The following is a 14,248-nucleotide window of genomic DNA, read 5'->3' on the forward strand; positions in this document are numbered from 1 at the left end:
CATTCCATGATCATGGATAGGAAGAATCAATATTGTGAAAATGGCCATACTGCCCAAAGCAATTTATAGATTCAATGCTATCCTCATTAAATTGCCATTGACATTCTTCACAGAACCAGAAAAACAACTATTTTAAAATTCATATGGAACATAAAAAGAGCCCAAGTAGCCAAGACAATACTAAGCAAAAAGAACAAAGCTGGAGGCATCACATTACCTGACTTCAAACTATGCTACAGGGCTACAGTAACCAAAACAGCATGGTACTGATACAAGAACAGACACACAGACCGATGGAACAGAATACAGAACCCAGAAATAAAACCACACACCTACAATTATCTGATCTTCGACAAACCCAACAAAAAGCAATGGGGAAAGGATTCTCTATTTAATAAATGGTACTGGGAAAACTGGCTAGCCATATGCAGAAAATTAAAACTGGACCCCTTCTTTACACTGCATACAAAAGTTAACTCAAGATGGATTAAAGACTTAAATGTAAAACACAAAACTACAAAAACTCTAGAAGAAAACTTAGGCAGTACCATTCTAGAAATAAGAATGGGCAAATATTTCATGACAAAGACACAAAAAGCAATTGCAATAAAAGCAAAAATTGACAAATGGGATCTAATTAAACTAAAGAGCTTCTGCACAGCAAAAGAAACTATCAACAGAGTAAACAGCCTACCAAATGGGAGAAAGTTTTTGCAATCCATGCATCTGACAAAGTTCTGATATATTCATCATCTATAAGCAACTTAAACAAATTTACAAGAAAAAAACAAACAACTCCATTTAAAAGTGGGCAAAGGACATGAACACTTTCATACAGCCAAAAATCATATTGAAAAAAGCTTAACATCACTGATTATTAGAGAAATGCAAATCAAAACCACAATTAGATACTGTCTCACACCAGTCACAATGGGTATTATTAAAACATCAAAAAATTAGATGCTGGTGATGTTGTGGAGAAAAGGGAACACTTTTACATGGTTGGTGGGAGTATAAATTAGTTCAACCATTGTGGAAGACAATGTGGGGATTCCTTAAAGACCTGAAAACAGAAATACCACTCGACCCAGCAATTCCATTACTGGGTATATACCAAAAGAAATACAAATCATTCTATTGTAAAGACACACGCATGCCTATGTTAACTGCAGAACTATTCACAATAGCAAAGACATGGAATTAACCTAAATGCCCATCAATGATAGACTAGATTTAAAAAAATGTGGTACATATACATGATGAAATACTATGCAGCCATAAAAAGAAATGAGATCATGTCTTTTTCAGGGACATGGATGGAACTGGAAGCTATTATCCTTAGCAAACTACCCACAGGAACAGAAAACCAAATACTGCATAGTCTCCCTTATATGTGGGAGATAAATGATGAGAACATGTGAATACATAGAGGGGAACAACACACACAGGGTCCTATCAAAGGGTGGAGGTAGGGAGGAGGGAGAGTATCAGGAAAAATAACTAATGAATACTAGGCTTAATATCTGGGTGATGAAATAATCTATACAACAAACACCCATGACACACGTTTACATATGTAACACACCTGAATATCCTGCACATGTGCCCCCGAACTTAAAAGTTAAAAAATAAATAAATAAACCCTTTGAACATTGTTTGCTTACAGACAACTTGAAAGAAATTTGTGAAAATTGTGTAAGTTTTTTTTTTGTTGTTTTTGTTTTTGTTTTTGTTTTTTTGAGGTGGAGTTTCGCTCTTGTTGCCCAGGCTAGAGTACAATGGTGCAATCTCAGCTCACCACAACCTCTGCCTCCCAAGTTGAAGTGATTCTCCTGCCTCAGCCTCCTGAGTATCTGGGATTACAGGCATGTGCCATCACGCCTGGCTAATTTTGTATTTTTAGTAGAGACGTGGTTTCTCCGTGTTGGTCAGGCTGGTCTCCAACTCCCGACTTCAGGTGATCCACCTGCCTCGGCCTCCCAAAGTGCTGGGATTACAGGCATGAGTCACTGTTCCCAGCTGAAAATTGTATAAGTTTTTAAAAGATCGTTTACTTTGATTGGAAGAGACACATAAAAGCATTTCAGAATTTTCTGTTTTTAAATAAAAATTCAAAAGTGAAAAAAAGAAAACTATAAAACATTGATGCAAGAGGTTGAAGAGGACACCAAAAAACGGAAAGCTATTCCATCTTCATGGATTGGAAGAACCAATATTGTTAAAATGTCCATACTACACAAAACAATCTACAGATTCAATGCAATCCCTATCAAAATACCAAAGACATTCATCACAAAAAAAGAAAAAATGATCTTAAAATGTATATAGAACAAAAGACCCAGAGTAGCCAAAACTATCCTGAGCAAAAAGAACAAAACTGGAGAAATAATACTGCCTGACTTCAAATTATGTTACAGAGCTATAGTAACCGAAACAGCATGTTAGTGGCATAAAAACAGGCACATGGGCCAATGGAACAGAATAGAGAATCCAGAAATAAACCCACACATCCACAGTAAACTCATTTTTGACAAAGGTGCCAAGAACATATGTCGAGGAAAGGACAGTGCCTTCAATAAATGGTGCTGGGAAAACTCGATATCCATATGTAGAAAAACGAATCTAGACCCCTATTTCTCACCATATACAAAAATCAAATCAAACTGGATTAAATACTTAAATCTAAGACCTCAAACTATGAAACTTCTAAAAGAAAACATTGGGGAAACTCTACAGGGCATTGAACTGGGCAAAGATTTCTTGAGTTATACCCCATAAGCACAGGCAACCAAAGCAAAAATGGACAAATGAGATCACATCAAGTTAAAAATCTTGGCCAGGCATATTGGCTCATGCCTGTAATCCCAGCACTTTGGGAGGCTGAGGCAGGCAAATCACGAGGTCAGGAGATCCAGAACATCCTGGCTAATATGGTGAAACTCCATCTCTACTAAAAATACAAAAAAAAAAAAATTAGCTGGGTGTGGTGGCCCATGCCTGTAGTCCCAGCTACTCGGGAGGCTGAGGCAGAAGAATCACTTGAACCCAGGAGGCGGAGGTTGCAGTGAGCCAAGATCACACCGCTGCACTCCAGCCTGGGTGACAGAGTGAGACTCCGTCTCAAAAAGAAAAAAAAAAAAATTTTGCACAACAAAGGAAACAATTAACAAAGATGAGACAACCCACAGAATGGGAGAATATTTGCAGACTACCCATTTGACAAGAAACTGACAGCCAGAATATAGGTTACTATAGCGCTGTACAATAATTTCAAGTCAGTTCATATCATTCCTCCAGTTTTGAACAACTTAATAGGGAAAAATGTAATGATCCAACTAAGAATGGGCAAAAGATCTGAATAGACATTTCTCAAAAGAAGACATACAAATGGCAAACAGGTGTATGAAAAAGTGCTCAACATCATTAATCATCAGAGAAATGCACATCAAAACTACAATGAGCTAGCATCTCACTCCAGTTAAAATGGCTTTTATCCAAAGGACAGAGAATAATAAATCCTGGTGAAAATGCGGAGAAAAGGGAACCTTTGTACACTGTTGATGGTAATGTAAATTAGTACAACCACTATGTAGAACAGTTTGGAGGTTCCTCAAAAAAACTAAAAATGGAGCTACAATGAGATCAAGCAATCCCACTGCCAGCTACATACCCTAAAGAAAGGAAATCAGGATATCAAAGAGATATCTGTAATCCCATCTTTATTGCAGCAGTATTCACAATAGCCAAGATTTGGAAGCAACCTAAGTGTCCATCAACAGACAAATGGATTAAGAAAATGCAGCACATATACACAGTGGAGTACTATTCAGCCATAAAAAAAATGAGATCCTGTCATTTGCAACAACATGGGTAGAATTGGAGGTCATTATGTTAAGTAAAATAAGCCAGGCACAGGAAGACAAACCTCACATGTTCTCACTCATTTGTGGGAACTACAAATTAAAACAATTGTACTCGTGGAGATAAAAAATAGAATGGGCCGGGTGCGGTGGCTTCCGCCTGTAATCTCAGCACTTTGGGAGGCCAAGGCAGGCAGATCACGAGATCAGCAGATGGAGACCATCCTGGCTAACACGGTGAAACCCTATCGCTACTAAAAATACAAAAACTTAGCCAGGCATGGTGGCAGGCGCCTGTAGTCCCAGCTACTCGGGAAATTGAGGCAGGAGAATGGCATGAACTCGGGAGGTGGAGCTTGCAGTGAGCTGAGATCATGCCACTGCGCTCCAGCCTGGGCGACAGAGTGAGACTCTATCTCAAAAAAAAAAAAAAATAGAATGATGGTTACCAGAGGCTAGGAAGGATAGTGGAGTGGGGATGGTCAATAGGTACAAAAATACAGTTAGATAGAATGAATAAGATCCAGTATTTGATAGCACAACAAAGTGACCACAGTCGACAATAATTTATTTAAATTATTTAATTTCATTTAAAAATAATGAAAAGAGTATAACTGGAATGTTCATAACACAAAGGAATAATAAATGCTTAAGGAGATGAATACCCCCATTTACACTAATGTGATTATTACACATTGTATACCTGTATTAAAATATCTCATATACCCCATAAATATATACAGCTACTATGTACCCATAAAAATTAAAAATAATTGCTTAAAAAGGATGTTGTTCGAAAGATGCTGGACACTCTTAAAAGAAATAATGAATGCCTACCGCAGCCTCCATGTTTTAATAAACAAGTTTATTCTATACTTTTTAATTTTGCATTTCAGATATTGTCTAGGCACTCTTCACTGTTGAAGATACATCATAACTTCCCTGAATACCCCCACAGACTTTTCTCTCATCCACTTATATATAGCTATATAATATGTATTAGTCCATTCTCATGCTGCTAATAAATACATACCTGAGACTGAGTAATTTATAAAGAAAATAAGTTTAATGGACTCACAGTTCCACATGGTTACATTGGGTAAGTACACTGATTCCAAACAGGAGAAATTGGCCTAAATGAAGGGGCTAAAGGCCACATGGGAGTCTGAAATCTAGCAGGGCAGTCAAATTTTAAAGCTTCAAAATGATTTCCTTTGACTCCATATCTCATATCCAGGTCATGCTGATTCAAGAGGTGGACTCTCATGGCCTTGGGCAACTCCACTTCTGTGGCTTTGCAGAGTACACTCCCCTGCTTCTGGCTGTCTTCACAGGCTGGCATTGAATGTCTCTGGCTTTTCCAGGCACATGATGCAAGCTGTTGATGGATCTACCATTCTGGGGCCTGGAGGACAGTGAGCCCCTTCTCACACCTCTAGTAGGCAGTGCCCCAGTGGGGACTCTGTGTGGGGGCTCCAACCCCACATTTCCCTTCTGCACTGCCCTAGCAGAGGTTCTCCAGGAGGCCCCATCCCTGCAGCAAACTTCTGTGTGCCCATAGGCTCAATACCATGTGAAAGCCGTCAAGGCTTGGGCTTGCACCCTCCGAAGCCATGGCCCAAGCTGTACCATCATAGCTAGTCACAGCTGGAGTGGATGGGATGGGGAGCTGGGCCCAGCCCACAAAACCATTTTTTCCTCCTAGGCCTCCCAGCTTGTGATGGGAAAGACTGCAGTGAAGACCTCTGATATGCCCTGCAGACATTTCCCCCATTGTCTTGGGAATTAACATTTGGCTCCTCATTACTTATGCAAATTTCTGTAGCCAACTTGAATTTCTCCTCAGAAAATTGGTTTTTCTTTTCTATGGCATAATCAGGCTGTAAATGTTCTGAACTTTTATGCTCTGTTTCCCTTTTAAACATAAGTTCCAATTCCAAACCATATCTCTGTGAATACATAAAACTGAATGCTTTTAACAGTACCCAAGTCCATTCTTGAACACTTCACTGCTTAGAAATTTATTTGGCCAGGTGCCCTAAATCATCTCTCTCAAGTTAAAAGTTCCACAAATCTCTGTCTCATGCCTGTAATCCCAGCACTTTGGGAGGCCGAGATGGGCAGATCGTGAGGACAAGAGATCAAGACCATCCTGGCCAACATGGTGAAACCCTGACTCTACTAAGAATACAAAAATTAGCTGGGCATGGTGGTGCATGCTTGTAGTCCCAGCTACTTGGGAGGCTGAGGCAGGAGAATTGCTTGAATCCAGGAGGCGGAGGTTGCACTGAGCCGAGATAGTGCCACTGCATTCCTGCCTGGCACAGAGTGAGATCAGTCTCAAAAAAAAAAAAAAAAAAGTTCCACAAATCTCTAGGGCGGGGGAAAAATGCTGCCAGTCTCTTTGCTAAACATGGCAAAAGTCACCTTTGCTCCAGTTTCCAACAAGTTCCTCATCTCCATCTGAGACCACCTCAGCCTGGACTTTATTGCTCATATCACTATCAGCATTTTGGTCAAAGCCATTCAACAAGTCTCTAGGAAGTTCCAAACTTTCCCACATCTTCCTGTCTTCTTCTGTACCCTCCAAACTGTTCCAACCTCTGCTTGTTGCCCAGTTCCAAAGTCACCTTTACATTTCTGGGTATCTTTACAGTAGCACCCCAGACTCCTGGTACCAATTTACTGTATTAGTCCATTATCATGCTGTTAATAAAGACTAACCTGAGACTAGGTAATTTATAATGGAAAGAGGTTTAATTGACTCACAATTACACACGGCTGAGGAGGCCTCATAATCATGGAAGAAGGCAAAGGAGGAACAAAGTCACATCTTACATGGCAGCAGGCAAAGAGCATGTGTAGGGGAACTCCTCTTTATAAAACTATCAGATCTCGTGAGACTTATTCACTGTCACAAGAACAGCATGAGAAAGACCTGCCCCCATGATTCAATTACCGCCTACTGGGTCCCTTCCATGACACATGGGAATTATGGGAGCTACAATTCAAGATGAGATTTGAGTGGGGACACAGCCAAACCACCTCACCATATTTTCAGATAGATTAGTATTTGGGCTTACATTAATTTGTCTATGCAAAAATTATTTATCTGAGCCAAGTACTTTGTTAATTATATTCCTTTCTTGTATAATGTTATATTTTCCCTGGAATTAATAATGATCTTATTTTTTCCCATTTGATAGTTTTAATTAATGCATTCTAAATTTTATTACAGAATTGTAATCTCCACTGAAAACATCAAACATATTGAAGATTATGTCAATTTTATACATATTACTTCTTCATTTCCTCCTGGAGGTTCTGTCCTCCTCTTCAATCTGGTCAGTCACATTCAAGGATGCAACACAGCTGTTGCCACGGGAATCTTCTTTTGCTGTCATCCAAGGAATTCCCTTTGACTCTCTTGAGTGAGGTCCCTGTTCCTTGGATTCCATATCTTGCCCTTTCTTAGTTTACTCTTTACTTAGTGAACACATCCTCCTTTAGCTTTCTGAGAAATGATGCATAGAATGTAAATTTGATGAGATCTTGCTTGCCTGAAACTGTCCTTATTCTAACTTCACACTTTATTAGTTGTTAGGGTACAGATTAGAGGTTGGAAACCATCTTCTCCGAGAACTTTGAAGACATTGCTCCATTGTTCTACAGTTTAACTTGCTGTTAGAAGTCTGACAATATTCTGATTTTCAATCCTTTGTATGTGAGTTTTTAAAAAAATCATGATGCTTCTAGGGTCTGCATGTCCCCAGTGTTCCGAAATTTCATGATGATGTACGTATTCTGCATGAGTCTGCTTTAATGTGGGATGCTGAGTAGTTGGTTGGGTTCATTCAATCTGGAAATATGTCCTTTCATTCTGAAAAATATTAAGATTATTTATTTGACAATATTCCACTCCATTTGCTCTGGTCTTTTTCTGGTATTGATATTATTCAAATGATGGACATGTAGACTTTATGTTTTCTCTGTTATTTTACATTTTCTTCTTGTTGTTGTTCTACATTTTTAAGACATTTTCTTAATCCTTTCCATAGAACATTTAAATTTTTGTTTCTTGCATCACATTTTTAAATGTCTAAGGTCTTTATTTTGTTTTCCAAATATTGACTTTTTATAACTTTTTGTGTGTGTGTCATGGATGTAATACCTTTTCTTATTTCCCTGATGATAATTACAGTTTTTTTTCCTTCTACTTCCTACATGATTTGTTTTGTTCATGTTACCTTTTTCTTTGTTTGGTCCTTTCTGATGTTAAAAGTTTTTCCTAAACCTCTTGTCATTCTTATTTTGGCTCATATTAAGAAAGAAGCCAAGCCAGGTGCAGCGGCATGTACCTATAATCCTAGCCATTTGCCTGGCTGAGGTGGGAGGATCACTTGAGCCCAGGATCACTTGAGTCTGAAGGAAACAGAGATAGTACCAGTGAGATCGTCATTTCTGAAATAATAATTTTTAAAAATAACAACAATAAGGAGACAGAAGCCTTACAGTTGTGTGTGTGAGAGAGAACAGGGCTTATTAAAGACTGGGCTTCACCGAAGAATAATTGACTCCAATTTTATTGAAGGACTCCCCAACTGTCTACATTTTGTTTTGTTTTGTTTTGCCTTGCTTTGCTTTCCTCTTGGGCTGATAATTTTCCTTTTAGAGAAATCCACCAATCTCCTGCCTTTAAATATGACTGCCAGAATTCTAAAGCTGAGCCATGGAAGAGAATGTTTAGAATAGAGACTTTCAGCTACTTTCCCTGTTTTTGGTACGGTATTCTTATTCTCCTCTCTACCTAATGCCCTAAGTCCAGAGTTCTCTGGCTTGACATCTCCAGAGAGTAAACCTCTAATTTTCTGCCAAGGTCAGAAAGAGAAAGTTGCCTGACTGGGGGTGGTGCTACAGATCTGGGAAATAAACCATGTCCTAAGTAGATTTTAAATCAATCCTCTTGTTTTCTTCTCTACTTGTGTCCCTTACATTCTGAAGTACCTGGTACTTTCAACTCTCAAGACTGTTTTTGGAAATCCCTGGCTTTCCTCCTCATGGGCTTCTATTTCAGCTTCTTTTGATCTACAAAGGCAATTTACATGCATCAGCTTTTCAGCAGTCAAAATTACATTGTTGCTGTCGTCTTTTATGTTCTCTCTCTCTCTCTATCTCTCTGTCTGTCTTTCTGTCTCTTAAATGTGTGTGTGCATGTGTGTGTGTACACACAGCCTTTACTGACATTGTAGTAGAGTTTCAGGAGGGAAGAGTAGGTAAAGTATATTTCAGTCTGCCATGTTTCCATTTTAACCAGAAGTCCTTTGTTTTCTATTCTATCTTAAAATCTTGTCAACATTTACTCTGTGGTAAAGCAGATAGAGCTGAAGTTATGTTTTTCGTAATTTAGATGGCTGATTTTATCTACTTTGAACAAATTAGACCTTCAGTAGTAACAAAATTATTTTTCTCTTGGACACTTGATTATTATATTGAGATTTCTGGTGCATCATGCCCTCATGTCCATTCTTCTCCAATCTCAATTTAACATTTATAGCTGAGTAAGCATTCTCTCCTTGGTAAACAGAATTGTTAATTGTGTAAGCTACACATGCTTGTTTTAGAAAGTTTTCAAAACATGGCAAAACACAAGTAGAAAGTTTAAAATACATAAATTCTACCTCTTTTTAAAAGTAATATTTAAAACTCATTCTTCTTCTCTTATGTCTCACTAGGCTCATTCCAACTGCCTAACATATGTAAGAACTATCAACATTTTGGTCTGTAGGTTTCAAGAACTCTTTATGTTTTTACCTATATATGCAAGGTTAGATTGCTTTCTCCCAAAACAGAATCATGCTATGCATATAGATATAAAACTTGCTTTGTTTTTTTACATAATAATATATCAACATTTTCTAGGTGAAAGGGTAGAAACTAACCCCCTCTTCTGAGTGTGGACTGAACATTGTGACTCACTTCTAATGGACAGAATGTGGCAGAAGTTATAGTGTATGACTTCTGAGACTAGATCATAAAAGACATTGTGGCTCAATCCTTGCTTTCTCTCCCAGATCACTCACTCCTGGGGGAGCCAACTTCCATGTCATGAGAACATTCAAGCAGCCGTAAGGAAAGGCCAACATAGCAAGGAATGGAGGCTTCCTGTTAATAGCCAGTGAAGAACTGCGGCCCTTTGCCAATGTATATGTGAGTGAGCCATCTTGGAAGTGGGTCCTTGGGCCTCCTTCAAGCCTACAGATGACTGTAGCCCTTACTGACATGTTGACTGTAATCTCATGAGAGACCCTGAGCCAAAACCACCCACATAAGCTGCTCCCTGATGCCTAACCCACAGAAAGTGTGACATAATAAATGGTGTTACAAGCTACTGTGTTTTAGAGTAATTTGTTACACAGCAGAAAATAACTGATACAGATTTGATACCCCAAAATAGGTGCTGTCATAATAAATACATAAAACTGTGGACGTGGCTTTGGAACTGGATGTGGGCAAAAGCTGTAAAGTCTTTAAAGGAGAGTACTAGAAAAAGCCTAATGAAACCGTTAATAGACGCCTGACGGCTATAGGAAGGCTAAGGGTAAAAGCTAAAAGAAAAGTAAGAATAAGCTTATTGGAACCTAAAGAAAAGGGATCCTTAGGATATAGTGGCAGAAATTTTGCAATACTATCACTTGTTGTAATGTGGAAAGTAGAAAATGTACCTAATGAATTGAGTGATCTTCCTAAGGAGATAGCCGGGCAAAGTGCTGAATATTTCACCTGGTTCCTTCTTGAACCACTCAGTGAAACAACAGAGAGGAAGGAGATAAACTAAAAGAAGAATTGCTAAATGTGAGAAGCCATTATTTGATGGTTTTGAAAATCTTCACCATCTCTAGATGGCAAACAAACCTAAAATAAAGTCATGGCTTCCCAGCAAAAATCAAATTCAGGGCACTGATGGAAAGATATGTTCCAGAGATGAAGATGAGAGTGTGGCTGTACAATATTTTGTTTACAATCTCAGAAAGATGTAAGATGGTGCCTCTGAGAACCACTCAGTGAAACAACAGAGCTTTGAACAAGCTTAAGGGTATTGTCTTTCCACAGTTCAGCAGAAGCCCAAAGTAGAGAAGAACTTTCCTTGAAAATGTTTTGGGGTATGACTTTTGTCTAATGAAGTGAGCTTGAATAAGGTTCGTAGGGGATTCAGAAAGTTTCTAAAAAATAATGATATTGACAGAAATACCATCAGCTTAGACTGAAGGGAACAGAGATAAGGCACAATGAAAGGAGGCATTTGAAATTCCAAAGTTTTCCTGAGAAAACTGCACAGCTCCAAAACAGTCTACCTTTCAAGGGGAAGGACAGATTAATCAGAGGAGGGAACCAGTAAACCAAAGGGTACAGCCAAGAGCCATGGAGAACGATTCCTGGGAAGTTCCTTGAGTTAGAATCAAGAAACATTGAACATGTGCCTGGGTGGATTTCAGAATTGCTATGGACCAGTGATTGCTTTAGGCTTCCCATTTTTCCACTCTTTGAATAGGATTGTCTACAGTTATCTTACGCATGTTGGATGAGTATGTGGGTAACTTGTCTCTTAAACCCACAGGACTTGAGTTAAAAGGAACCGTACTCAAGGAGCTGCACTTAAAAAACAACACTAGAGAAGCCGCATTCACATTTAGGTCTAATTAAGATGGCAAATTTCTAGACTTTTAGCTGATGCTGTAAAAGATTAAGACTTGGCACTGGGAGTTGGTATGGAAGAGGGTGAATATATTTTCCATATATGAAGAATGTAAATAACTTGTAGCCAGAGGACAAAGAGGAATAGTTTTAAAATATGTCCACAGATTATTCAACACCTCTGCCCCCAAAAACTGAAGCCTAATTTGCCACCTCTTGAGCTTAGACTGGATTTGGGGATTTAGTGCTAATTAATAGAATGTTGTAGAAATGATATTGTGTGACTTCTGAGACTAGGTCATAAACGGTATTGCAGCTTTATTTAATTAGTTTTTAAACTACAAATAAAAATTATATATATTTACCGTGTGCAACGTTTTTAAATATGTATATATTGTAGAATGACTAAATTAAGCAAATTAACATATGCATTACCTCACATACTTATTATTTTTTTGTGGTGGCAGCATATATCTTTCTCTCTCTTACATAACTTTCTCTGCAAGAAGTCAGTTGCCATGGCATAAGGATGCTCAGTTAGCCCTATGGAGAGGTCCATGTTGTAAGGGACTAATGTCCTCTGCCAACAGACATGTGAGTGTAAATATAGGAATATACTATTCTGTTGCACTCCTCCTTCCCTTTTATGTGATTACAAACAACACTGCAGCAAACCTCTCTCTCTCTTTCCCTAAAGAGAAAACATATCATTATGTTTTCTGTAAGATATTATTTCCCATGATATTATTTCTGTAAGATAAATTCTTAGAATTGCTGGCTATGCACATTTTAAATTTAGATAAATATTTTCAAATTACTCAAATATTGCCAAAAATAATGTAATAATTTACATACTTCCAAACAGTAGATGACAGTATGCCTATATCTTTGCCAATTTTAAATGTTACTAGTCTTTCTAATTTTTTGCAATCCTATGAGAGAAAGTATCTTATAATTTTATTAATTTATATTTTTTAACTATTGTTGACAGTGAACATCTTTTTGTATGTTCTTGGTTTGGAAAAAGTACTATAATTATTTAGATGGAATTCTCTTTGCATGCTCCTAACCCTTGATCTTTCTTCTTCCACAATGCCCAGCATATGGTTAATGTTACATAAATATGCAGTTTTGAATAAATGAATGAGTGAATATATAAATTTCAGACATGCCGAAAGTCTTCACTTAACCCCCTAGTTTTGACTTTCATTTGGGCAAAAATACTTTAGCAACCAATTAATGTAATTATCTTTTCACTTCCCCTTTATCACTGTTCAATATGTACCAGTCAAGTGTCTTCTGGGTAAGCTCTTTATCGTTACAACTTGTTCTGGCTAATTTGTTTCTAAAAGCATCCATATACTTTTTCTCTCTGAATATTTTTTAAAACAACATAATAGTTATATAATAAATAATAGCAATAACAATAATGATGCTACATGATAGGTGTGTTATATACATAACTGACCTAATTTAATCTTTACTACAGTCCTATAAGTATTGCTATTCCCCACTATAGAAACGAGGGAACTAATTTTTGATTAGGGCAAGTAAGCTAGCCATAGTCATTTAGCTAGTAAAAGGCAGATTTGGGATTCAAATTCTTGTTGTTTGAGGCAAAGTCCATATTCTTTCTACAATGCTCAGCTGGCTTTCTTAGAAATAAATCATTTGTAGAGTTGTTTTCTCATATTGTATGTTCAAAAAAAAGGGAAGATTCAAGAAAATAAGAAAATTCACAATTTTAAAAGATGTACAATGAAATTAAATATTTTTCCTGCCTGGAGGGCTTACTGCTATTGATTCTTTTTTCAATCACTACTGGAATGAAAAAGATTAACTAAGATGAAAGAACATTTTCCTTTCCTTCATGGTTTACAAACTTAATTCAGCTATCAACAGGCAAATGACTGATACCCACTTAAAATGAGAAAATGCAATTGAAACATTTAATCATGAAAAGAGAAAAAAAGGAAATGTGGTTTCTTCTCACAATGATTAGTCTCTATCATCTGAGGATTTATGTCAAGTTGAGGAATTTCTCCCAGTCAGTTCAGAAATAGGACTGCATAGTGGATTTTAACACCACACTGTGATAATGAGACTGATGCCTTCTTTACAAAGCAATTTACACACTTTCAGAGATAATCTGAGTTTCTGGGTGTTGAGGTCGCCGCAGACTGAAGATAGGTATACTTTTCAGGTGACATTCTGAAATGTTCCAAAAGAATGATGTAAATTTACTCTTTAGAGAAGATAACTCCCCTAAATTATCAAAAGTTGTTTTCTAACAAGGCTTATATAAAATCATTGCACGTCGAAGTGCAACCATATGGGGAATAAATGGTACTGTATGTGAGGACATTATGAACTAGGTTTCATGTGTAAGCAACTGAGACATGTCTAAGAGTTTTATAATCTTAGTCTGGGAAAAGGAAAAGAGAAAATTGTTGTTGTTATTTTCTACTGTATGTGGCAAGCTCATGTTCCTCAGATGTGTCCTAAAATAATGTTTTATAATAGGTATTACCACATATATTCAACAGCAGCAGCAACAATGCTAACATGCTTTATACCACAAACAAAAACAAAAAAGGCATAATGGTGGCAACATGATGAGTGGTCTTACAGCACAAACCTAAGTAATGAGGATACTGAGAGTCATTTTTCTTCAGTCTGCATGTTGTTCCACCTGA

At 37.5% G+C, this 14,248-nt stretch overlaps 1 protein-coding gene across 3 annotated transcripts in view; it reads right to left on the reverse strand.

Annotated features, from left to right (window-relative positions):
- Nucleotides 1–4,533: 4,533 nt before the first annotated feature.
- The window catches only part of LOC105484354 (uncharacterized), a 350,064-nt gene continuing 340,349 nt past the window's right edge, over nucleotides 4,534–14,248 (reverse strand). For 2 of the 3 annotated variants that reach the window (XM_071075468.1, XM_071075467.1), the window contains one exon: nucleotides 4,534–7,740. The gene's annotated coding sequence lies outside the window, so the exon portion shown is untranslated. Of the gene's footprint in view, nucleotides 7,741–7,767; nucleotides 8,283–14,248 lie in introns of those variants that run through there. The other variant, XM_071075469.1, reaches the window with a different exon arrangement.

This window comes from Macaca nemestrina, chromosome 12 (genome assembly GCF_043159975.1).
Source record: "Macaca nemestrina isolate mMacNem1 chromosome 12, mMacNem.hap1, whole genome shotgun sequence".
Classification (NCBI taxonomy): domain Eukaryota; kingdom Metazoa; phylum Chordata; class Mammalia; order Primates; family Cercopithecidae; genus Macaca; species Macaca nemestrina.